At 42.1% G+C, this 25,543-nt stretch overlaps 1 pseudogene across 1 annotated transcript in view; it reads left to right on the top strand.

The window, feature by feature from the left end:
- The first annotated feature begins 1,574 nt into the window (after positions 1-1,574).
- Positions 1,575-25,543, top strand: part of LOC309798267 (3-hydroxyisobutyrate dehydrogenase, mitochondrial-like) — a 36,649-nt pseudogene continuing 12,680 nt past the window's right edge. The window contains exons 1-2 of the transcript in view: positions 1,575-1,856; positions 2,230-2,322. The product of the transcript in view is annotated as a 3-hydroxyisobutyrate dehydrogenase, mitochondrial-like (transcript). The remainder of the gene's footprint in view (positions 1,857-2,229; positions 2,323-25,543) is intronic.

Below are 25,543 nucleotides of genomic sequence, written 5' to 3'. Positions count from 1 at the left end.
TTACATTTAAGGTAATTATTGATATGTATGTTCCTATTCCCATTTCCTTAATTGCTTTGGGTTCGTTATTGTAGGTATATTCCTTCTGTTGTGTTTCTTGCCTAGAGAAGTTCCTTTAGCATTTGTTGTAAAGCTGGTTTGGTGGTGCTGAACTCTCTCAGCTTTTGCTTGTCTGTAAACGTTTTAATTTCTCCATCAAATCTGAATGTGATCCTTGCTGGGTAGAGTAATCTTGGTTGCAGGTTTCTCTCCTTCATCACTTTAATTATGTCCTGCCACTCCCTTCTGGCTTGTAGAGTTTCTGCTGAGAGATCAGCTGTTAACCTGATGGGGATTCCCTTGTGTGTTATTTGTTGTTTTTCCCTTGCTGCTTTTAATATGATTTCTTTGTGTTTAATTTTTGACAGTTTGATTAATATGTGTCTTGGCGTATTTCTCCTTGGATTTATTCTGTATGGGACTCTCTGTGCCTCCTGGACTTGATTAACTATTTCCTTTCCCATATTAGGGAAGTTTTCAACTATAATCTCTTCAAATATTTTCTCAGTCCCTTTCTTTTTGTCTTCTTCTTCTGGAACCCCTATAATTCGAATGTTGGTGCGTTTAATGTTGTCCCAGAGGTCTCTGAGACTGTCCTCTGTTCTTTTCATTCTTTTTTCTTTATTTTGCTCTGCATCAGTTATTTCCACTATTTTATCCTCCACCTCACTTATCCGTTCTTCTGCCTCACTTATTCTGCTATTGATCCCATCTAGAGTATTTTTCATTTCATTTATTGTGTTTTTAATTGATGCTTGATTCATCTTTAGTTCTTCTAGGTCCTTGTTAACTGTTTCTTGCATTTTGTCTATTCTATTTCCAAGATTATGGATCTTGGAAATAGAATCTTGGATCAGCTTTACTATCATTATTCTGAATTCTTTTTCAGGTAGACTGCCTATTACCTCTTCATTTGTTAGGTCTGGTAGGTTTTTATCTTGCTCCTTCACCTGCTGTGTGTTTTTCTGTCTTCTCATTTTGCTTATGTTACTGTGTTTGGGGTCTCCTTTTTGCAGGCTGCAGATTCGTAGTTCCCGTTGTTTTTGGTGTGTGTCCCCAGTGGCTAAGGTTGTTTCAGTAGGTTGTGTAGGCTTCCTGGTGGGGGGGACTAATGCCTGTGTTCTGGTGGTTGAGGCTCGATCTTGTCTTTCTGGTGGACAGGTCCACGTCTGGTGGTGTGTTTTGGGGTGCCTATGGCCTTATTATGTTTTTAGGTAGCCTCTCTGCTAATGGGTGGGGTTGTGTTCCTGCCTTGCTAGTTGCTTGGCATAGGGTGACCAGCACTGTAGCTTGCTGGTCGTTGCCTGAAGCTGGGTGCTGGTGTTGAGATGGAGATCTCTGGGAGATTTTCGCTGCTTGATATTATGTGGAGCTGGGAGGTCTCTTGTGGACCCGTGTCCTGAAGTTGGCTCTCCCACTTCAGAGGCACAGCCCTGACTCCTGGCTGCAGCACCAAGAGCCTTTGTCATTCTTCTTAAAGTCTAGGACTTCAGAAGATCATCTCAAAGGCCGCCCGGCACGAGCTTCAGAGGACCATGCACAGTGAAGTAAGTGCAGCTCAAATTAAGAAGAAAGGCCAAGATTCAGCTCTTCGGTCCATTTACTCCCCTCGTGATGAGGATAGGTTTCAAAACACCCCACTTAGCCTTTGGGCACACCAGAAGCCAGTTAAACCTGATGAGCTAAATTGGATACACTTGATGGTGAAGGGCACGGTGGGCCTGAGTCGTGGCTGGTGGCTGCGTGGAGGTGGGCGACGGAAGCGGCGTCACCAAACGTTGGCTGCCCTTGCTCCGGCCTGCCGTCACTGCCCCAGAGTCGGAGCTCTACAGTGACCATGGGAGAGAGCTCTCACTTGGACTGGGAGTCCAGGGGGCACTGGCCTCGCTGGGTTCGGGCTGAGCGATCTCAATATCTTGTAATAACCTGATTGGAAAACTTCTTGTCCTCAATTCATTGGCTATACTGGATTTTTTTTCTTGGGTCAGACCTTCAGACTTCTACCAGAAATCGTTCCTTTGGGGAAACCAGGCCTTCCCAGAAATTCAGGAAACTTGAACAAAGTAGCTTCAGGTGCTTCCACTTTTGAAGCTGAAAGACACCATAAGCAAGGCCAGTGGTGGTCGTCAGGGATGGTCCTCTTCCATGTGCTGGGCCCACTTCTCCTCCTCTTGAGCTTCCTTTCTCCAGGGTGCAGACACCATCTGGTCTCTCTCCGTAGACCCGGAATTCAGCACCTCACAGGCCGAGAACCAGAGAATGAGAACCCAGGGCGCTACGCAGGTTAAGTGAACTCGCAACCTCTAACTTTATTTTTTATTCATTTATTTTTTTGGTTGTGCCGTGCAGCATGTGGGATTTTATTTCCCTGACCAGGGATCGAACCCGCGCCCCCTGCAGTGGAAACTCGGAGTCTTAATCACTGGACCTCCAGGGAAGTCCCCAGGGCTTGCTTTGACATCCATCGAATGGTGGCGGTGGACACGGGGAGCAGCTGTCTGTGAGCCATCCTGTGTAGAAATGCAGGGTGGAGGGCAGGACAGCTGGAGCGGGAAGGGAAGAGGCGGAGGAGGGAGGGAGGGAGGGTGGGCGAGAGACAGAGAGTTTCCGGAGACAATAGCTCTGGCCATGTCCTAGGGCATGAAAGCTGAAAATAGCTCCTAGTGCCAGGAGCCTTGGAGCCACAGCCTGTGAGCCAGGGTGACTGGCTCTCCTCCCTGGTGTGTGTGTGTGTGGGTAGCTCTGGGCTTCTCAGGCTGGGAATGGGATGCACGGAGCAGGGACGGAGTAGGGACCCTTCTCTCTGGGACCTCGCGGGCCATCCTTAGCTCACAAAGCTGAGCCACCCCTGGCCCTACGAGTGGGGGGCTTATCCTCCCTGTCCCCTGGATCACACCCCCTCACACACAACTTCCCCATGTGTGCTCCCAGCAGCCAAGAGAATCTGTTTTTAAAAGATTTGGGGGAGGGGGGTAAGCATACAAACAAGAGCAGAATGGATACTTTTTCAGAATGGGAATGGCTCTGTGTAACCCCACCCCCAGGGAAACCACAGTCCTGACCTCTAACACCCTTGACGAGTCAGCCTTGGTCTGGGCTTGCGGACCCACGGAAGCTTCCTCATCCCCTCCTTCAGGCCCTGTCTCTCCCTCGGCATCTTTGTGTGAAGCACCTGGGGAAGTGGCACTGCTCGGCTGTACTGCTGCTAGAACTCCACCTGGGCTCCACCAGGCTCCAGCCCCCCGCCCTGTGCACCTCTCTGACCCTGAGGCACCTCAACTGGTAGGAGCGGCATCACCTTCCCTCCCAGGACTTGTGACACTTAAGGGAGACACCAAAAAGACAAGCGTTTGGCTCCCTGGCTGGCAGAGAGCAGGTGCTCAATTGTCATAAGTGTCTGTATCAGTGAGGCTTCTCCAGACAAACAGAATCCATAGGGTGTGTGTGTGTATATACACACACATACATATGTACACGCATACAAAAATATACAGCTGTGTATATATGCAGTATGCATACAGACATATACACATATAGTATATGCAATACACACATACATATATACACACATATGTAAAATGCATCGTTTGTATATATACAGTATGTATACACACATACAATACACATATACATATACACTATACATACACACATAAAATGCATAGTTTGTATATATACAGTATGTACACATGCATATAACATATGCAATAGACACACCTAGTACATATATATCATACATATATACACACATACAAAGATATTTAGATGTGTATATAAACAGTATACATACATATATAATATATGCAATACACATACATACATATAGACACATATATACACCTACATATAAAAGCATGTAGCATAAAAATATATGTACTGTACATATAAATTCATCATATATATACATATATATCATATATATAAGATATATACACATACATATACACAATGTATACACACACATACACACCTATATGTAAATATGCGCATGTACATACACATATAAATATATATGCAAGTGTGTCTATATATAGTATATACATATATACATATAATACCTATGCAACATATACACATACAGGTATACAACATATATACACACCTATATATAAATATACACTGTATACATACATACGTACAGCGTACATCTACTGTATATATACACACACCCATATATCAATATATGGGTGTGTGTATATATACAGCATGTTCACATTTATAATATGTATACTATATATATACACATACATACATGTATACAATATATACACACAAATATATAGGCTTGTATGTATACTGTATATAGTACTTACACATATAATACAAACGCACGCACATATAAACGTGTATACATATATATAATATGTATACACACATATACAAATTAATAGGCTTGTATATATTCAGTATTTTTACATATATAGTTTTGTTTTAAGGAGTTGACTCATGTGACTGTGAGGCAGGCAAGTCCGGGCAGGACTCTGGGCTGGAGACACAGGGAAGAGCTGATGTCCCAAGGCCACTGGAGGAACAGTTCCCTCTTTCTAGGGAACCTCATTTTTCTCTCCAGTCCTTCAACTGATGGACGAGGCCCACCCACGCCGCGGCACTGACAGTCTCCTTTACGCAAAGTGGACCAATTTCAGTGTTAATCTCTTCTGAAAAATACCTTCCTGGCCACATCTGGAATAATGTTTGTGGTTGCCGGGGCCCCACGCAGTGTGCACATGAGATTAACCATCCCCGTGTCGATGATGACACTTTATTTTCTCCCTTGAACATTGTCCCTACTATTCCAATTAAAATGGCAGTGCCATGAGGGCAGGGCATTTCCTTTTTTGCCAGTACTGAGCGTCCGCGGTCTGGTGCCTAGCATAGGCTAAATACACGGCATTTTTGTGAACAGAAGCCGGGATTTCAGCTGTCATATTTAATGAGGAATTATAGTCTTCTTATTGGGGGGAGGGGGGGGTGTCACGGTACGTCAAGGGCGGGAGTCGAACCCGCCACCCCAGGCCCCGAGGGGTCTCCTCGGGTCCCCACTTCGGGCCGGTGGGTGTGGCTGGGGGCAGCCGAAGACGTGCGTGCGTGCGTGCGTGCGTGAGAGCGGGCGTGTCCACAGGGTGGGCCGCGCGCGCCGCGAGTGGTTCGGCCCGGTCCCCGGCTCATTGTGCTCGCCTCACGCAGGCCCGAGTTCGCAGCAGCGCTGGAGGCCTGGGGCCTGTGACCACAAAGAGGGAGCCGGGGGCCGGACGGGAGCGCGGCGGCGGCGGCTGAGGCCCAGGCCAGGCCCCCTCCCCTCACTGCCCGCCTGCCTGTTTGCCCCGCCCCCGCCGGCAGCGCCGCGCCCCTCCCCCAACCGCCAGACTAGCACGGTGCGGGGGCGGCGCGCGAAGACATGGGGGAGAAGCTGGAGCTGAGGCTGGAATCGCTCGTGGGGGCCGAGCCCGCCGTCTGCCCGTGGCCGCTGCCGGTCTACGTAAGTGCCACCGGTCCCCTCCTTCCGGACCCCCGCCCCTCTTCCCCCACGGCGCGCGCTGAGCCCACCGAGAAACGGAGCGACTCGAGTCGCCAGACCTTCTTTGGAGCCCCCCTTCCCGCCCCGCCGTGGTTCTCCGCGGCCTTTTCCAGCCCCCGCGCGCAGGGTGCGCAGAGGGGAGCCGGCGCCGGCCGGGGGCGCAGACTCGGCCGCGGGGACCCCGGGCTTCTGAGGGGCGCCCGAGCCGGTCTGCGGTTGGCTCTGCAGGGCTGGGGACCCCGGTCTCCCCGGGCCTGGACTGCCGGCGGGCTTGCCCTTCTGTACTTTAGGATTTGACATGTAGGGTTTCTTTTGCCTGGTAGTTTATTCTTAGCGCTTTCAACGTGCTTAGGTTTGTTTTTTTTTTTTTTTTTTTTTTTGAGGGCACCCTTTCCTCCCTCTCTCCAGTTTTTTGTGTTTCTGTTTTGTTTTGTTTTAGTTAGGCATTTTGTCCCTCTGATCTTGAGTGGGTGGGCTGGCAGGACACTTGGAGAGGAGGCGTGCTGTCCCCTGATCTTGAGTGGCCTTTGGAAAATGACACGCCAAAGGGAAATTTACACACAAGTCCGGTGATTCCAGAAATGCAGGGTGTCCGGCCAGGTGGGCGCCCGGCCCCTCGTCCCCTGTGGCTGCGTGGTGCGCGTGTACCTTGTCTCCGGGTTTACGCTTGGGCCCCGCAGCCCACCTTCCGGAGGGAAAGCGCAGCGGGCGGCTTGGGCCGGCGCCTTTGGGGCGCCCTTTCGTGCGCTCAGCTTGCGGGGGACCGGCCTCCAGGCGACCCGGCGGGGAAGCCCGCGCGACCCGCGCGTGTGTGTCAGTTTTGTGGAAAGTGTGTCGCGGCCGGGGTCGGGACGCTGGGACCGCCTGGAGCCGATGTTGACTCCGAGCCCCGGTTCTCCGCAGTTATCTGAGGTCCGAGGGTTTCCAGCCCTCCACTGCGCACTGGCGCTTTCTATTTTTGCCCTTCCTGTGCCTGGAGGCGCGGCTGAGCCTGGGCTCTGGCTTTTCCGGTTGGGTAACTCCAGGCGGCCCGGGTGGGCGGCCTGAGCAGCAGTGGGCTGGGCGGGGAGACATGCCAGGGGAGGGAAACTGAAAGTGGGGAGAACCTTCAGAACTCCAGCTGATCCACTTGCCTCGCCTCCCCGCCCCTCTTACTGCACTTGTCATGCCGGGGATGGCTGGCCGGCGCATTTTTCAAAATGTAATAACTTGTGTGTCCTTAGTAGCCGTGAAGCGTAGTTCACTTGTAGTGCACAGTTGTAGGAGTTTTGATCGCCATCAGGCGGCAGAGCAATCCTGTCATCCCATTTGCTGCCCTTTGGCGCCAGGGTGCCTCTAGCCTCTTGGCCACTAATGTCCCGAAGGTTTTGGCTTTTCCAGAAAGTCAGATAAACGGAACAACAGCATGTAGCTTTTTGATTCTGGCTGCTTTGGCTCAGCAAAACCTATGCGAGATTCCTCCCGGGTTTGTTTTTTTTGCTGTTGTTTTAAATATTTATTTAGGTAGTTATTTACTTGGTTGTGCTGGGTCTTGTTGCGGCACATGGGATCTTCATTGCCGCGTGCAGTATGTTTTAGTTGCGGCGTGGGGGATCTAGTTCCCTGAGCAGGGATGGACCCCGGGCCCCTTGCATTGGGAGTGTGGAGTCTTAGCCACTGGACCACCAGGGAAGTCCGTCATCCCTGTTGTTGCGGGTATGAGAAGCCACTCCTTTTTCTGGCTGTGTTGTATTCCATTTTCCGTTTGTCCATTCGCGTGCGGGTGGCAGGACTTGTGGGATGTTTCCAGTTTTGAGGGGATCAGGAATAAAGCTGCTGTAAACATCCCAGGGCAGGTTTCCATGTGAACTTGGGTTTTTACCTCACTTGAGAAAATACTCAGGAGTGGGACTGGGGTCTGTGCTAAGTGTATGTTTAACACCCCTTCTGCATCTTAGAAATTGGTATTTTTGAATATTGGAAGAGTTTAGAAATCCACTGTGACCCAGCACCCAGGCACTTGAAACGAAGTTGAAAGTTCATCTGGAGATGGTCACGTTGTCGCCGTCACTGTCTTTTCTTCGAGGCAGAGCAAGGCCACAGATGTGTAACCCTTGTAAGGAAGGCCTCGTGTGTCCAGGCCGTGGCAGGACCTGGCTTTCTAGTGGTGGGCGGTTCTGCAGTGGAGAGCGTCTTTCCCTTGCTGGCCAGACCTCGCTTGGCAGGGTGCGGGGTGTGCTGCCTGCCTGGCCGGGCGCTCTTTCTGCCGGTCAGCAGCCGTTCCTGGTGTGTCTGTCCTACTACCAGGCAGGCGGTCAGGGGCCCTAGTGACGTGCTCAGCGAGCCGCAGCCTTCCTAAAGCTTTGCGGGTAATGTCTGCTACCCTCCCATTTCCCTGCTGAGGAATTTTGCTTTCTCATGGGAAGTGAGGGGCCAGTACTTTATAAGAGTTCATATTTTGTGATGACTCGATGCTGAATACATTAAGAAAATGGGCTCCTTCCAGAAGCTTAACTTCTCAGAAGGTCAGATTTCGCATGTGACTGCACGTTTGAAATGAGTGAGCTTGTTTGTTCATGGATTCATTCATTCTGCAAGCACCTCCTGGATATTTACAGTGAGTGTTCCAGGGGGCGCAGAGGACAGTAGACAGTATTCTTTTTTTTTTTTGATTTTTGAATTTTATTTTATTTTTTTATACAGCATGTTCTTATTAGTCATCAATTTTATACACATCAGTGTATACACGTCAATCCGAGTCGCCCAGTTCAGCACACCACCATCCCCACCCCCCACGGCTTTCCTCCCTTGGTGTCCATATGTTTGTTCTCTACATCCGTGTCTCAACTTCTGCCCTGCAAACTGGTTCATCTGTTTGAGACAGCTTTGTACTTCCCGCTTCCAGGGGCTCTTGTGTGGGCGCTGCGAAGCGGGGTTTTAGATGGTGCAAGGTGGAGGGTGGGCACTAGAACCGGTGCCCAGTGTCCGGGTGTGCGTGCGCTAGATGGGGCGTGCGGCCTAGGACTCCTGCCGGCTCGGTGACCCCGGCCGAGTGCTCTAAGGCTTCTAGGTCTCAGTGTTCTCATCTGTAGCATGGGCTGAACAGGACTCACTCTCTCTGGAGGTTACAAGGTCGAACTGTGTTAATGCTTGTAGACCCTACAATGTAGAAGACTTAGGACAGTTTGGAGCATCGTTAATTGTTCCACAGATATTACCTGGTCTGTTGAACGACTTTGCCTGGTACACGCCAAAGCGATTAGGAAATTGGTATATCCCAGCTTTATTTCCTTTCCATTAAAACAGGGCTCAGGAAAAAAAAATCTGTTTTTCAGTAGTCGTATCATATAGTGGAAGGAGCACTGGTGTGAAGGCAGCTTAGGGTTTGAATTCCAGGGCTTATGCTGTCTGTGGCCTGGGCAGGTTACTTTTGAACTGCAATCCCCACACTTGTAAAATGACATTAATAACCACTCTTTCTGTGGGTTCTTAGAATTAATTAAGCAGGTTATGTGTGTAAAGTATCCTGGTACTTGAATGAGTTGTCAGAACCAAGGGCTGCTGGAGACGATGCTTCTGCCCTAGGTAATCTTCCCTTCTACTGGGCGGCAGGTAAACACAAGCACAGTAGTCAGTGCTCTGGAAGAAGTGAGTTCTGGTGCTATAGAGCACAGAATCTCTTTTTTCTTTAATTTAATTTTTATTTTCTGTTGGAGGATAGTTGATGTACAATATTGTGTTAGTTTCAGGTGTACAGTAAAGTGATTCCGTTATACATGTATCCATTCCTTTTCAGATTCTTTTCCCGCACAGTTTGTTCCAGGCTATGGAGTAGAGTTCCCTGTGCTGTGCAGTAGGTCCTTGTTGATGATCTATTTGATATAGAGTCGTGTGTCTATGTTAACGCCAAAGTCCTAATGTATCCCTCCCCCCCACCTTTCCCCTTTGCAGAGCACAGAATCTTGGAAGGGAAAGTTCAGGGTAGGCTTCTTGGAGGAGGTGCCATCCTTTCTAAGGATATGTAGAAGCTCCTGGGGTGGCAGGAGGGAGCAGTGTGTGTCAAAGTTTGAGAAATATAAGAAAATATGGCAAAACTAAGGTATAGGACTGGAACTCAGGGTTTGGGAAAGAAATGAGAGTTGATACTGGAAACTTAGTGGGGCCCAAGAGAACGGGGCCTTGTTTGTCCTGTCAGAAGTTTAGATGTTTATCCTGAAGGCTGTGGGAAACCCTGAAGAACAGTGAGATGGACTTCTGGTTTAGAGACTTACTCGGACCTCCATGTGCAAGGCACTTGATTGGGTGCAGGGTGAATTGTAATCTAAGGTTCCCACTTAAGTTATAAAAGGTTGGACTGGATTTTGCAGATCTGAGAGAGAATGGGTGGGGCCTGGTGACCAGTTAGAAAAGGGAGGGCAGCAAGCGTGGGTGACAGTTTACAGCTGCATCTTTTTGAGAGATACAGAGCACAGTAGGAAGGTATTGGGGGTGGCGAGAGGATCTTACTTCATCTTCAGTGCTTTAGAGGGGCCTGGTAGACAGGTCTGGGCCCAAGGTTCAGATCTGTGCTTTTGCGGAGGAGAGGTGTTTGAAGGCATGGGAGAGACTTAGGTTACCCACAAGAAGATCCAAAGAATCATAGGTCTGAGGGCTTTTTAAGTGGGTATACTGAGGAAGTTTATAAGCTGAAAGAAAGCAGCCAGCAGAGAAGGGGTGTGAGGATCTAGGAGAGGAAATGATTGTTCATTTGTTTTCAAAAAGCTGAATACTTATCGTGTGCCTGGCCCTTTTCTAGGATCTGGGGTTCTCACCATGTGTTACCTCTTCTGCAAGGACAGTTCAACTCATCCCCTGGTGAAGAGAAGTCAGATTATTCTTTGCATCCCATTCAGGTGTAGGAACTGTTCTGTACCTCTGAAGGGACTTTACTTAACCAGAGTAATAAGTTAGAAATCATAAGAAATTAGAGCTGGAAGGGACCTTAAAAGCCACTGTACTTAATTTTGCCTAATATTTTACATTGAATGTAAGAAAAATTTATTGTAGAGCCCATTCTCTTCAGAATTCCTTCACTGAACTTTCTTTATGACTTTCATCCAGTGGGTCTAGCTTGTAAATTTTGGCCTCCTCCTAAATTTGCTTCTTCATCCACATTACATTTTGCCCCGACTATGGCAGAAACTCCTGGGTGGTTTCGCGGCCCCTGGTCTCAGTTCCTCTAAGTTCATCTGCCTACTCGGGTTGAGTGATCTTCTAACATGACAAGATATGCCTAAAATAATGCTGCTAATGGCTTGCCCACACAGAGTTAGTGCATACTAGCCGCCCAGCGTGTGCTCTGCACAGAGGCCTGTAATCTGAACTGTGCTTTGCCAAGCCTCCTGGGGCTCTTTGGCCCTGAGGAAGGGGAGCTTTTTGTGATCACTCCCTTTATCTAGTCGGTCCTTCAGCTGCGGGGCGCCTTTTTCTAATCAGCGGAGGCACCCTTACTCAGCCAGTGGTAGCCCCAGGCCTCATCACCTGTGGGATACAAGCCATGCTCTCTCCCAGGCTTGCTTGGGCCAACATCTCTATTTTTATTTCTGTCTCTTCTCACACTTGGACCCCTGGCCTTTAGTCATCCCCACCTGCAGCATTTACAGTGCCCAGCAGGTGTCAGGCTTGAGTGTCTTTGCACAGGTGCTCCCTGTGCAGTTAATGCACCTCCTACTCCACCTCTGCATAGCCTCATCTTTCCAGACTGTACTTCAGGGTTATCATGAAGCCGTCACTTAGATACAACTTTTGGCCCCCATAGGCGCTTCTGTGCTTTATCTCATGTGATTGAAAATTTGAGTTTATAGATCTTCCTCCTTAATGAGGCTTTAAGGACAGGAGTCATTTCTAATCCTTAGCACAGAGCAGATGCTTTTTAACGGTGATAAAATGTATGGTTTAAATGACTCATTTTACAGTAATTTTGCTTTAGCTTCCGATAGAAATAAAGTTTCTAGATGTTGTGTTCCTGCAATAAGAAATAAAGATGTGACCTTCCAGTTGTGTAAAGCCCATCAATGCTGTGTAAGTGCATCGGGTGCGCTAAGGAACGTGGAGCCAAGTGGGCTAGTTGTGAGAGAGAGAGACTGAACTATGTTAACAAAGGTAAGCCTTCATTGTGTCCTGCCAACATTTGATAGTTGCTTTTGGGCAAACTAAAGCAATAAAATTTTAAACTGTTCCTCCCCATTAAAGGGATTGAATATTTGGCCACTTTGGTGCACCTGTGTCTTGTGAATTGTCCAATTGGAGATGGAGGTTTAGAAAGTGAGTTTCAGTCTTGTTTAAGTCTCTTCCCATCAGACTGGTCTCGTGATTTCCTACACACCATGTTACTTCCTGTCTACCTTTCCTTGGTGGTGTTCATGCCTGGATTGTCTCCTGTACCTGCTCAAACCTTGGTCCATTCTCATTTGTACCATGGAAGTTTGTCATGCCGGATACTGTCAGAACTAATTTTACTTAAGTTTGTGTTAAGGTGCAAAGCACACGTTTTGTATATTATCTGTTTTTTGTGTTTGTTTATATTTTTATGGTTTCTCTTCAAGAAATATTATGAGTAGGGAAATAACAAGACGCAAAGAGAAAAAAGTCATCATTCTCTTTTAAGTTGTTAGAACATCTACCTGCAATCATAATGCACCGTGGTATGTGTTAAAATAGGAAATATGTGTCATGTCCCGTAGGAGCAGGAAAGTCAGTGGTGTTAGTGAGGGTGTGTCATGGAAGTAATCACTAAGCAGGTGACTGCTGGTTGGGGTCCTGAAACATTAGTGTGTGTTCCCTGTGTCCAGTAGTGGTCTGGAGAGGTCAGGAAGCGTGCCTTTCAATTTGAGGGAACAGAGGGTTTGAGGTCCTCTCTGTTCTATTGCTCTAGTATAGTATACTGCATAGCAGCTCATAAAATACTGTGTTTATAGTTGATATTTAAATCGCTGATTGATCATCAAGATTGGGATGTATCATTGGAAATGAAAATAGGAAGAGTCTTATGCTTTTTAGGTTTTTCCTTTTTTTCCGATGTCTCAGAAGGCTCTTTGATGGGGGACTTTTTATTCTCCCATACAATTCCATGAATACTTATACCCTGGCACTTATTTTAATGGCATTTTCAATTTATAAATGTCTCTGAAACACATACTGTAAACTATTTGAGGGTAATGACCATGGCCGTTGATGGCACATCTTAAATGTGCATCGTGTTAATGTTTGAGTGTCAAGTGGTCTACCATCAGTGCTTCCTTCTTTCACCCAGTTTTCTTCCTCATTTCCTTCTCCAAGTTTGTCTCATTTTTCTACTCTCCCTTTTGCTTCTCTATTCTTGCTTTCTCTTTCCCATTGCATGTGTCATTCTTCTTCTTCTTCTTCTTCTCCTTCTGACTTCATTATTATGGCCAACCAAAACCTTTTCCAGGATTGTCTCTATCTTCCTTTCCTCTTCATTGCCATCCACAAACTCTTAGAGAATATTCTTGCTTGACTCCCTTACTTCCTAGCATACCCATGTACTTCCTGATCACTTTAGAACATTGAAAAGGGTTGGAATTTTTAAAAATAGGTAATTATAATCAGTCTTCTTTCACCTCTGGCATAAGACTCTTCTTCCTCAATCTGACCATTCTTAAATCTAGAAGTACTCCAGCTCATTGGTCTCCCTTACCCCCATGTTTAGGCCAAAGAACTTGTGAAACCTTAGCCCTGTTTAATACTTGAATTTATCAAAACATAAGAGGGCTAATTCTGCCTAAGGGCACCAAAGAAGAATAAAGATGCCACAAATAAATGTTTAGTCCAGATTTATAATGGACTCTTAAGTGCCTAGTTGAGTGCTAACCGTTAACTCACTTGAACACCAGGGAGGTCATGACACAAACTAACATGTTAATTGTAAAGACACTTCACTTCACCATTCCTCAATGTAGCTGATAAACTGCATCCAGTTAGCTTAAATAACATGAATGATGAATTTCCCTGTGTATATAAATTGGGAGTTTCTAAAGTTTTCTTTTTCCCTTTGTACAACTACTGACTGGCACCTCGCTTGGTCAGTGCAATAGGAAATGATGACTAAGAAACACATTGTCGGGGCTTCCCTGGTGGCGCAGTGGTTGGGAGTCTGCCTGCTAATGCAGGGGACACGGGTTCGAGCCCTGGTCTGGGGGGATCCCACATGCCGCGGAGCAGCTGGGCCTAGTGAGCCATGGCCGCTGAGCCTGTGCATCCGGAGCCTGTGCTCCACAACGAGAGAGGCCGCGGCAGTGAGAGGCCCGCGCGCTGCGATGAAGAGTGGCCCCCGCTTGCCGCAGCTAGAGAAAGCCCTCGCACAGAAATGAAGACCCAACACAGCCAAAAATAAATAAATTAATTAATAAAAGAAACACATTGTCTCAATATCAGTGGACATAATGTCCTAGTAGTCTATAAAAATCTCAAAATTCTTAATCTAAAAGGTAGGTCTGCCAATCTTATATCCTTTTCCTTTGTTAATATAAGTATCCAATCTATGAAGGTCTCAGTTTCCTTACTTAGAATAGGAGGTGGATAGATTTGCTAATATCTAGGGACGTTTCCAATTTTAATATTCCCTAGTTATAAGGGCTGAGCCAAATACAATGGCTCCCTTAATCATTAACCTCGCTCATGATGAAAGTTATCAGCAAGTTCTACTTGTAAGAGATCAAACATTCATATCCATGTATATTGTAGCACATTGACTTTTACAGAACTCCAAGTAACACAACGTAGTTACATTCATAGACTTAAGGTCACTGTGGTATACTTTACAATTTTTCTTTTCCCTAGGAAGGAAATGTAGATCCCTAGGAAGGGATTTCTTTCTCTGCCTTTCAGTAATGTAAGCCTTTTATTATCTCTTGGATCCTAAAAATGGGTAGGGTTTTGGCAGGTGGAGCTTAGGACAGACATTCCAGGTGACAGGGACAACAGGAGAAAGGGCAGAAGGAAGAATGGATTTTCAGAAAGACTTGATATCTTACACGATGAGAGCAGCGTTTCACAATCTCTGTCCTGCAGAACACTGGTTTTAGATGATGTTAATGTAGTTACAAGACAGAAGCATTTGGGAAGAACTGTACTCTACATCCCGACATGAAATTCAAGTTTCACTTTGTTTCATTACATACTCTGAAAAGTTTTGGAGGAAGGAATTGATTTATTTTTGTTTAATTCAGTCTTACTCACAGTTACTTGACAAACCTATATTCAGCTGATGGGACTGTATTTTGTGAAAGGCCAATCGGAGAAATGGTGAGATGGAGCTTAGGATATTTCTTTGTTGGGACAGGCATGTGATTATTCTTCTTATAATTCTTTACTGTTTGTCGTAACAATTGTTACTTTGCAGGAGTCAGTTTTTTTTTTTTACATCTTTATTGGAGTATAATTGCTTTACAGTGTTGTGTTAGTTTCTGCTGTGTAACAAAGTGAATCAGCTATATGCATACATATATCCCCAGGATTCAGTTTTAAGCCCTCTGTTTTTATCTGAGTTATTGGGACTCTTAGAAAGCTCAACAATCCTGGAGTCTTCATCTCTGATGTAGTTTCCAGAAGCTCCTGGCACTTACCACTATTTCCTCTTGATTCTTTTCCTCCGACTTCAGACTTCTTACGATTATGAGCTGATGGTTTTCTCAGCCTCTAGTGTCAAAACCAGCTACCTCACTCATCTTCATTGTCTCAGTTACAAGGTGCAATATTTCCCATGTTTATATGTGTCAAAATAGAAGTCAGGGATTGATACATAGCATATGCGTAATAAAAATTGTATTTCTTTTTTTTCTTTGTTCGAAGGTATCCAAACACTGGCCAAGTTCTTAAATTGAAAGTAGAGTGATCTAACTTATTCAGCTCATCCAACCATCAATATTGAATATTTGTCTTTTTTCTTACACATATTTCTTGTATTCCAATTGTGACATTCTAGAGCACAGTGAGTACATTATAACTTATTACTGCATTACTACCTTGGCTATTCCTTGACCAAAATTTACTTCACACAACTGACAGCCTAATTAACCTACTAGAGTTTTTTTTAATGTACGCATATATTAAAAAAACTCTAGTAGGTTAACTGCATTGCTAATAACTGAGTTTTTACATCTCTATGCACCCATGTATCCAACACCAGATCAAGATATTATAAAATATTTCTAACACCCTACACGGTTCTCTGTTACTTCTTTCTGTTCCATACTCTCCCAGGGCAACACCTAAGCTGACCTCTATCACCATATATGACATACGTGGAAACACACAGTGTGTATTCTTTGGTATCTGGCCTCTGGTTACATATCATTATATCAGTAGTTTATTCTTTTATTGTGTTTTCCTGATTTTTTTAAACCTAGACATTCATACAGTGTCAAAGTACCACTGAGTTCTTCATATTATTATGCTGACCTCCATCTTCAGGGGCTTTCTACAGTCTTCCGTGTGTCTTTGCACCTACTTTCTCTTCCGTCTAATTATGTTTCATTTAACCAACCTCAGCCAGCCTTCCCCCATATTCCCCAACACGTAGCAGTCCTGTGTTCAGCCAGTTTTGTCCCCTATTCCAGAAGCCCTTTGTGCCATTCCTGACACTGTGCCTGTTCCCTGCCCGGAAGGCCTGTTCCCTACCCTCTATATACTTGTTCAAGACTCAGTTTAAATGCTACCTGTTCTGAGAAGTCTTCTCAGAAGAAGCCAGTACTTTTTGGAATCCTTCTTTAATGAAATCCCATAGCAAGTGTAATCTGTCCTCCCTGATCTGGTAATTAATTATCCATTGTTCCTATCATATAGTGTTTGTTTTCCTTGTGTGCTGTTATTATTTCTTGAAGCAGATTACAGTGACTTGAACCAGGAACTGGGTCATTTTCCTCTTCATTTTAGTGCAAGTTTCTGTGATATGAAGTTAAACTCTTTTTCCCTCACTTCCCATTCACCCTCAGCAGTTGTTAAACATGAAGTACAAGTGAAACTTATTGGTTAACAGGTTTTTGTGGTCCTTGGTTCCGGTCCCTAGGTCTAAGCTGCACTTCTGTAGTGCTGATTTGACTGATTTCTTATTGTCACATAACTCAGGCATTAACTAAATCCTTACAAATTTAGATACATATAAGATAGTATTAAAAAAACCCAGTGGATATCAAAAGTTTTGGCCTGGAGGAGAGTGTTGTATGAGTCCTAGTTTGGTGGGGCTCACACTTAGTGATCGAGCCTTCCAATATTCCACTGTAAGTAAGAAAGAGTTATGCAAATATATGGTTAATATTTAACAGTGTTGATAAAAAAGAGAAGAGAGAAAGGGACGACAGATACTTTGAGGGCCTTCTGGAATTCATGAACAATTATGATTGGATGGGGAAAAAGAAGAACCGAGGGCTAACCTCCCACAAGTGAAGTCAGGAAAGAGAGAAGGGCTCATCTGGTATGCAGGTAGAGAGGTTTGACCTACAGAATCTTAGAAAACCTCAACAATCTGAGCAGCGTTGGCAAGAGGCAAACTAAAGGGCTAACAAAAGTCTGCAAAAGTCTCACACAAAGAACTCTGGCATGGTGTTCATCATCTAGCTAATCCTAACATGCAGACATTCATGAGAGTAAAGTCAGGTCTTTACCAGAGTGGGTTTCTTATCTGGGCAACTGGGTCAAATGAAGAAAGGCAGGTGTAGGCTGCCAGAGTAATAAATAAGGAGAGGAAAAACAAAAAGAACGAGACATATCATTCATCAGTGATTTCCCCCCAGTATTCTTAGTCTCCACCTTATCTCCATCTTACTGCTAACACAGGAACTAGACCGAACAGTGAGGTAAAAGGTCTCTACAGAAACTGAGGTAATATAGAAAATAAAAAAATAAAACATAAAATTGTCAATTTTCTTCCTAGGGGTAATTGAGATGATAGTTCAATAATAACGTAAGATCAGGTGAAGTCTAAAGAAATTTTAGAAAAGCTGGATAAAGTAAGAAAACATCTGTTCGCTGCCATCTGAATGTTAGAGAGACACCAAGACGTGGGCCAAGTTGTGGAGAGAAGGGAAACACATACACAAGCTTGACATTTGGTGCAGCTTTTCTCCTTTGGGCATTTGCTGATTCAAATCTTACAGCCTACGAACTGAAAAGCCAAGGAGTTCAAAAGACTAACCACAGAAGCCAATGGGCAACAGCTCAGGCTAAAGGCAACAACTAGTGGAATGACAAGCTAAGTGTATCTTTAGTCTCACAGGGCTGCGGGAACCATTACATTTAAAGCCTAACAAATACAAGGGTAGTTGGGAATAGGGAGAATCCAAACTTTCACATGGTAATCCCAAAGGGCAACACCCGTAGAGGAAGGACAAGACAGGAATAGACCAACCTTCACACAGACTGAAAAACGGCTTTGAATGAGCTCAAACTGAGAATGGACTAAGGTTACCAGTCCCTATAGTAACTGTCTGTCATGGGCCAAAGTAAATCTTTTCAAGAGAAAGATAACAACATCCAGAATGTGGAGGTATCTTTATAGTTTCCTAAAATAAGTTAAGCCCAGTTTTAGTATAAAAAATAATTGGACATAACCAGGAAAAAGACTAAATGATCAAAAGTTCAAAAAAAGAAAGAAAGAAAAAAGACAACATAAATAGACATAGGAGGACAAGAGTTAGCAGGCCTTGGTTAAAAAAACAACAACAACAAAACTACTATGGTTAAACAAAGAAAATAGACACATGGCAAATAAGCATATGAAAAGATGCTACACATTCCATGTCATCAGTGAATTTTGAATTAGAACGATAATGAGATACCACTACACACCTATTTAAATGGCTAAAATCCCCAAACTGAAATACCGAAGTTGGTGATGATGCAGAACAATTGGAATTCTCATTTGTGGCTAGCGGGATACTTGGCAGTTTCTTACAAAATAAACGTACTTTTACCATACAGTGATCTAGTAATCCTGCTCTTTGGTATTTACCCATAGGAACGGAAAAGTTCTGAAAAGTTATGAAAGTAAGAGCCTTTACAGTGAGAAAATTCTATGATTCTATGGTTTTTCAACTCATTAATTTGTGTAGTTCATCCATTTTACTCATTGTATACACTTAAGTATATTGTTCCTTGAAATGGCCATTCAAAGTTGTTTCCTGCGCCACACACTATGAATGTTAGGGTTGGTCCTGTGTAAATCTTACCCCCATTGATTTAGTATTATCCCTAAACAAGCAACTTTCTTCCATAAGGAAACAAAAAAGAGGTTCAGAAATGTCCAAACTAAGTTTTTATAAAACTGTGTTATCAAATCTTATTTATCAAAAAACTTCAAACATAGCAGTATGCGTTCCCATATACCCTTTACTCAGCTTCCCCAAATGTTAACATTTTCTATTACTAGAGTATAATTATTGAAAGCAGAAAGTTTACATTGTCACAATGCTACTAATGATTTATAGACTCGTATTCAAATATTGCCTATTGTCTTGTGGTCCAGATTCAAATCTAGGATCCCTTATTGCATTTGCTTGTCATATCTCCCCATTCTTCTCTAATCTAGGATAGTTCCTCAGTCTTTTTTTGTCTGTTATGACCTTGAACTAAAGGAAAATCTTAGCCAGTCATTTTGTAGAATTTTTCTCAAATAGGGTTTGTTTGATATTTTCTCATGGTTAGACTGAGGATATGTATTTCTTGACAAGAACACTTCGGGAGAGATATTATGCCATTTTCAGTACATATTAGAGGTACAAACAAATCTGTATGTCTCACTACTGGGGATGCTAACTTTGATGACTTAGTTCTAATGATAGCTGCAAAATCACTATTTTTCCCTTTGTAATTTTTTGAGATTGTTCAAATATTCTGCTTCTTGTTTAATTTTCCCATACTAATTTTAGCATCCATCAATAATTTTTGACTCCACCCATTACTGTGGTGTTTGATGATTGTTCATTTTCTATTCCCATCATTCCCTCTACATTTATTAACTATAATTTGAGTATAAGAAAGAGCTGTTCTTCTCCTTCATTTATGTATTTATCTGGTTATTTGTTCATATATATACATACATCAGTATGAACTTGTGGATAATTATTTTATTCTACGGGTTAAAATTTATTACTATCATTAATAGTTTTGTTTCTCAAAGTGTTCCATATTTGGTCACTGGTACTCCTTCCAGCTGTCTCCTATATTTTTCCTACATGGCCATACAATTGTTGGAGTAATATCTTACTTTCTGACACCACAAAATGCTCCAGACCCATCTTTTACTTTCCTCTGTCTCAGCCTTGAATCAGTCATTTCTCCATGGAGTTCTTGTTCCTTGCATTAATAATGGTATTCAGAAACCAGAATCTTGGTATGAGGTGGATTTATCACTATCCAAGCTACCTCATTGTGTTTTCATCAGAGAGAGCTAAAAATATATATACGAATACATAAAAATATACAAGTATCTCTATTTTCATATTATCTATCTGGGTGTGTATGTATATACACACACGTGTGCACGCACACACATTATCATCTGTCTATCTACATATATATATAACTTCAAATTGATATATGAATTCACATTGATACCTTGATTCCAATCCAACAGCACAGGGTTTGTTCTAGCCTCCCTTACCCTTTCCTTATTTGTCACTCTTTAACAATTAGAAACCTGATTCTCATTATTTGCAGTCTATTCATTTGCTCAATTCTGGAATACACATAAAATATTTAAAAATCATTAACCTGTACACATGTGAAAAATAAATTTACTAACAAGTTCAGTATTTGTGTACATTTCTTTTTGTCTTTAGCTTTTCAGTATATATTGTGCATGGTTAATTACAGTATATTAAAATACTGTTTTCCAAAGTTACTTAGGTTAGCTCTTTCCCACCTCCTTCAGTGTGTTTTTTTTTCTTCTGCAGTGTGAGAAAATCTAGTACTTTGTGTTCAACTCAGACTACCAAACCAGAAGTTCTAGCAGAAAAGGTGATAATCCATATGTGCAGTAAGATCCCCAGGTGATTCTTTTCATTGGAGAAATATGAGGAACACTGCTTGACGTCTCTACAACTAAGATATCTAAAATGAAACTTCAATTATTCCTTCTTCCAAACTTCCAAACTTTTCCATCCTGCAAATCTTTTCTTCCTCAGTGAATGGTGCCATGATTCACACAAAAAGTAACTCCATGCAAAAACCTGGGAATGATCCTCAGTTCCTTCCTTTTCTTCACTTTCTGCATAGACTGCATCATTAGGTCCTCTGGAATCTCATCTCTTTCTCTCTCATCACTTATATAATGTTTCTCTTCATCTTCATTGCCACCATCTTAGCCACTACCATTTCTCCTTTGCTCTACTTGAACAGCCTAGTATCTGCACAACTATCTTTTCATTTAATTGCTTTCTCTTGCATCTAAGATAAAGTCAAAATCCTTAGCCTTATAGATTCTGGCCTTGCCTTTTCTTGTAAGTTGTATTTTCATACTTACAAGTACAGGCACACTCACACACACACACACGTATAGTTGGTATTGTTAGTTTAGGTTTTGTTTGCCCTCCCATCCTAGCATGAGAAAATTAAGAAACAAAGTCAAACCAAAGAAAAACTTTAAAAATAAATTTGAATAATATCCTTTCCCTCCAGAACATTTCTCTAAAGCAGTATTATCATTAATGGCAGTACAGACCAGAATTTTTTCCCTTAGACATAAAGGCATGGTGAAGAAGTCTCATTAAAAACTGGAATCTAAGCTTTCAATGTCAAATTCTGTCTCTAATCTTCTGCAGTAAGCCATAATGATTAAAGTATAGGAATCTGAATCAGAGGTCTGGTTTAGTATAATCTTTTTTGTAATAAGCTTTGTACCTTAGACAAGTCATTTATCTCTCCATTCCTTAATTTCTTCATTTATAAACGGAGATGTTAAGAGTATTGATATTCAAGGCTAATGAAAAAAGAATGCATCTAAGTACTGTATCAAACACTTTAAAAAGTGACCAGTTCAGGTTCTCTGCCCATTTTTAAATTGGAATATCTGGGGTTTTTTGATATTAAATTGTATGATTTCTTTAGATAATTTGGATATTAACTCCTTATCAGATATATCATTTGAAAAAATCTTTCATTCAGTAAGTTACCTTTTCATTTTGTGGTGGTTTTCTCCTCTCTGCAAAAGCTTTTCAGTTTGATATAATGACAGTTGTTTAATTTTACTTCTGTTGGCCATGCCTGAGGAGATAGACCCGCAAAAAATATTGCTAAGATCGATGTCAATGTATTTTTCCTAGGGGTTTTATGGTTTCAGGTCTTCAGTGTGAGTCTTTAATCCATTTTAAGTTTCTTTTTATATATGGTATAAGGAAATAATTCAGTTTCACTCTTTTGCAAGTAGTTGTCCAATTTTCCTAACACCATTTATTGTCTTTATTTCATTGTATGTTCTTGCCTCCTTTGTTGTAGATTAATTGATCACATAACTGTGGGTTCATTTCTGGGCTCTCTATTCTATTCCACTGACCTATGTGTCTGTTGTTATGCTAATACCATACTGTTTTGATTACTATAGCTTTGTAGTATAGTCTGAGATCATTGCATGTCATACCACCAGCTTTGTTTTTCTTTCTCAATATAGCTTTGGTTATTGGAGGTTTTTTGTTTGTTTGGATGATTCTATACAAATTTTAGGATTATTTGTTCTAATTCCGTGAAAAATACCATTGGTATTTTGATAGGGGTTACATTGCTTTGGGAATACATACAAATGACCAAAAGACACATGAAAAGATGCTCAATATCACTCATCATCTGGGAAATGCAAATCAAAACCACAGTGAGATATCACCTTACACCTGTCAGAATGGCCATCATCCAAAAGGGAACCCTTGTGCACTGTTAGTGGGAATGTAAATTGGTGCAGCCCCTATGGAAAACAGTACAGAGGTTCCCCCAAATGTTAAAAATAGAATTACCATATGATCCAACAATTCAACTTCTGAGTATCTATCCAAAGAAAACAAAGACACTAATAAGAAAGGATGTATGCACCCCTCTGTTCATTGGAGCATTACTTATACTAGCCAAGATATGGAAGAAACTAGTGTCCATAAATAGATGAGTGGATAAAGAAGATGTGGTGTATATATACACACATATATAATGAAACAGTACTTAGTCCTAAAACAGAATGAAATCTCTTCACTTGCAGCAACATGGCTTGACCTAGAGTACTAGGTGTGCTAAGTGAAATGAGTCAGAGAAGAACAAATACTGTACGATTTCACTTACAGGTGAAATCTAAAAAAGAAAACAAAGGAGAAACAAACTTGTAGATACAGAGAACAAACTGGTGATTACTAGAGGGGAAGGGGGATGGGGACTGAGAGAAATAGGTGAGGGGATTAAGTGGTACAAATTTCCAGTTATAAAATAAATGTCTTGGGGATGCAATCTACCGCATACGGAATATAGTCAATAATACTGTAATAATTTTGTATGGTGATATATGGTTACTAGACTTATCATGGTGACCAATTCAAATGTATTTAGATGTTGGATCACTATGTTGAACACTTGAAACATAATATTGTATGTCAACTCTACTTCAATAAAAAGTGACCAGTTAACATTAATTGGTATTATAATTACATTTTCTCTTCATAAAGGCACATTTTATTGATTTTTTCATTATAAAGTATAAAAGTACCTTTTATTTTCAAGATGAGTTCTAAGATTACTTGTTAATGTTAATATGGTAACTTAAAATACGTCTAGATATAATTTAATTTTAATTGCCTAACACAAATATGTCTGATATTCACCATTATGAGTTCAAACCTTTTAGTAAAGATGTCAGAGGAGTCACCAAAACATTTTTGTTTATTGCCTCTCATTGAACCCTAAATGCTAACAAGACTTTTTGTTGGAATGAGGGATCAACATTTTATACTCTTTAAGAACTAATGCCATAGCTGTTTTATTTTTATAAATAAAGCTCTTTCTGTTTACTTTGTAGTGTACAATTTTTGAATGGCCCGGAAAGAGAAAAATTATTCTTTGGGCTGACAAAAATGATAAAGAGGCTCATTGCTGATGAAGGGAAGAAGACAAAGAAGAATAGAGAAAGAAAGATTAGTTCCTCTTTCAAAAGGGGGGCAAGATACTAGAGGTTTCTGCAGGGAAACTGAAGCACACCTTTCTTTCTGAGATTTGAAAGGAAGAGATGCCCTACATTTAAATATCTAGAGTATATCTTCCATTTAAAAATGAACCTAGCTAATCATCCAGTGAGGAAGAAAAGAGTAAAATAGCCTTTGATCAAGTCCTTTCTGTGGTGTTAAATGCAACGAATTATAATGAATATCACATATCTAATGAGTTCAAGAATTCCCCTTGGAAGAATTGGTCTGTCCTTTACAAAAAAGAGAGTTCAAGTGAGTTATTTGCATTTGGTAGGGAAGCTCTACTGTCTAAATCATACTCATTTAAAGGTGAAGTTCAGGGCTTCCCTGGTGGCGCAGTGGTTGAGAGTCCGCCTGCCGATGCAGAGGACACGGGTTCGTGCCCCGGTTTGGGAAGATCCCACATGCCGCGGAGCGGCTAGACCCGTGAGCCATGGCCGCTGAGCCTGCGTGTCCGGAGCCTGTGCTCTGCAACGGGAGAGGCCACAACAGTGAGAGGCCCGCGTATCGAAAAAAAAAAAGGTCCAGTTCAAAGTCTGCCATAATTTGTTATTATATATGTAATTTTTGAATGTAATATACAGTTATATATGTATATAACATCAACAAGAAAGTGACCCACTTTAGAGTCAAGAAAATATATAGGTGAAGTGTAAAAGGGTTGGAATAGATATACCACAACAGTAACAACAAAACAAAACAAGACAACAACAAAAAAACTGGAGTGGATAAGAAAATATCAGAAAAAAATATTTTAAGATGAAAATTTTTACTAGAGACAAAGATATTTTAAAATGATAAAAGGATTATACCATCTAGAATGTATAATAATTATAAACTTATATGCACCTAACAACAGAACTTCCAAATACAATGAAGCAAAATCGACACAACGGAAAAGAGAAACAGACAGTTCTACAATAATAGTTGGATACTTTAATACCTTTCTTTCAATAGCAGAACAGACAGAAAATCAACAAGAAAATTAAAAAAACTTGAACAACATTATCAATCAACTAGACCTAACAGCCATCTATAAAACATTCCACCCAACAGCATCAGAATATACATTCTTTTCAAATGCACGTGGATATACTATATGCTAGGCCATAAAACAAATTTCAGTACATTTTAAAGGATATAAACAATACAAAGAGTGCTCTCAGATGACAACAGAATGCAATAAGAAATCGTTAACAGAAATTTGTTGAAAATCACAAATGGAAATTATACAGTATATTCCTAAATAATTCATGGGTCAAGTAAGAACTCATAAGGGGAATTAGAAATACTTTGAGATGAATTAAAATGAAAGTATAACATATTACTACTTGATTGGTCGCACATAGTCTTTTGAAAAGCAGAGGGGTTAGACAAAGAGATCTAAATTAATTAAAAAATCATTTATTATTCTGGGAATAAAAAGAACTGGGCTTAGTCTCAGTTTTGCCTTTCTTTATCTTTGTGTCTGTTGATCATCTTGGAATAGTCATTACATAGTCAGAATACAGTTGCCATCTCAGGAATCAAATACTGTTATCTCTAGGGCTACCATAACAAGATACCACAAACTTGTTAGCTTAAAAGAACAGAAATTTATTTTATCACAGCTCTAGAGTCCAGAAGATCAAACTCAGAGTGTTGAGAGGGCCATGTTCTTTCTGACACCTCAAGGGGAGGATGCTTCTTTGTCTTAACCAGATTCTGGTGGTGGCCATCAATCACTGGTGTTGGCATTTTTTGATTTGCAGCTGCATCACTCTGGTCTCTTCCACTGTTGTCACATGGAATTGTCTCTGTG

Source organism: Mesoplodon mirus (assembly GCF_964341445.2).
Source record: "Mesoplodon mirus genome assembly, contig: HAP1_SCAFFOLD_2502, whole genome shotgun sequence".
In the NCBI taxonomy this organism is placed as follows: domain Eukaryota; kingdom Metazoa; phylum Chordata; class Mammalia; order Artiodactyla; family Ziphiidae; genus Mesoplodon; species Mesoplodon mirus.
This window is presented reverse-complemented; position numbering and strand designations above follow the sequence as displayed.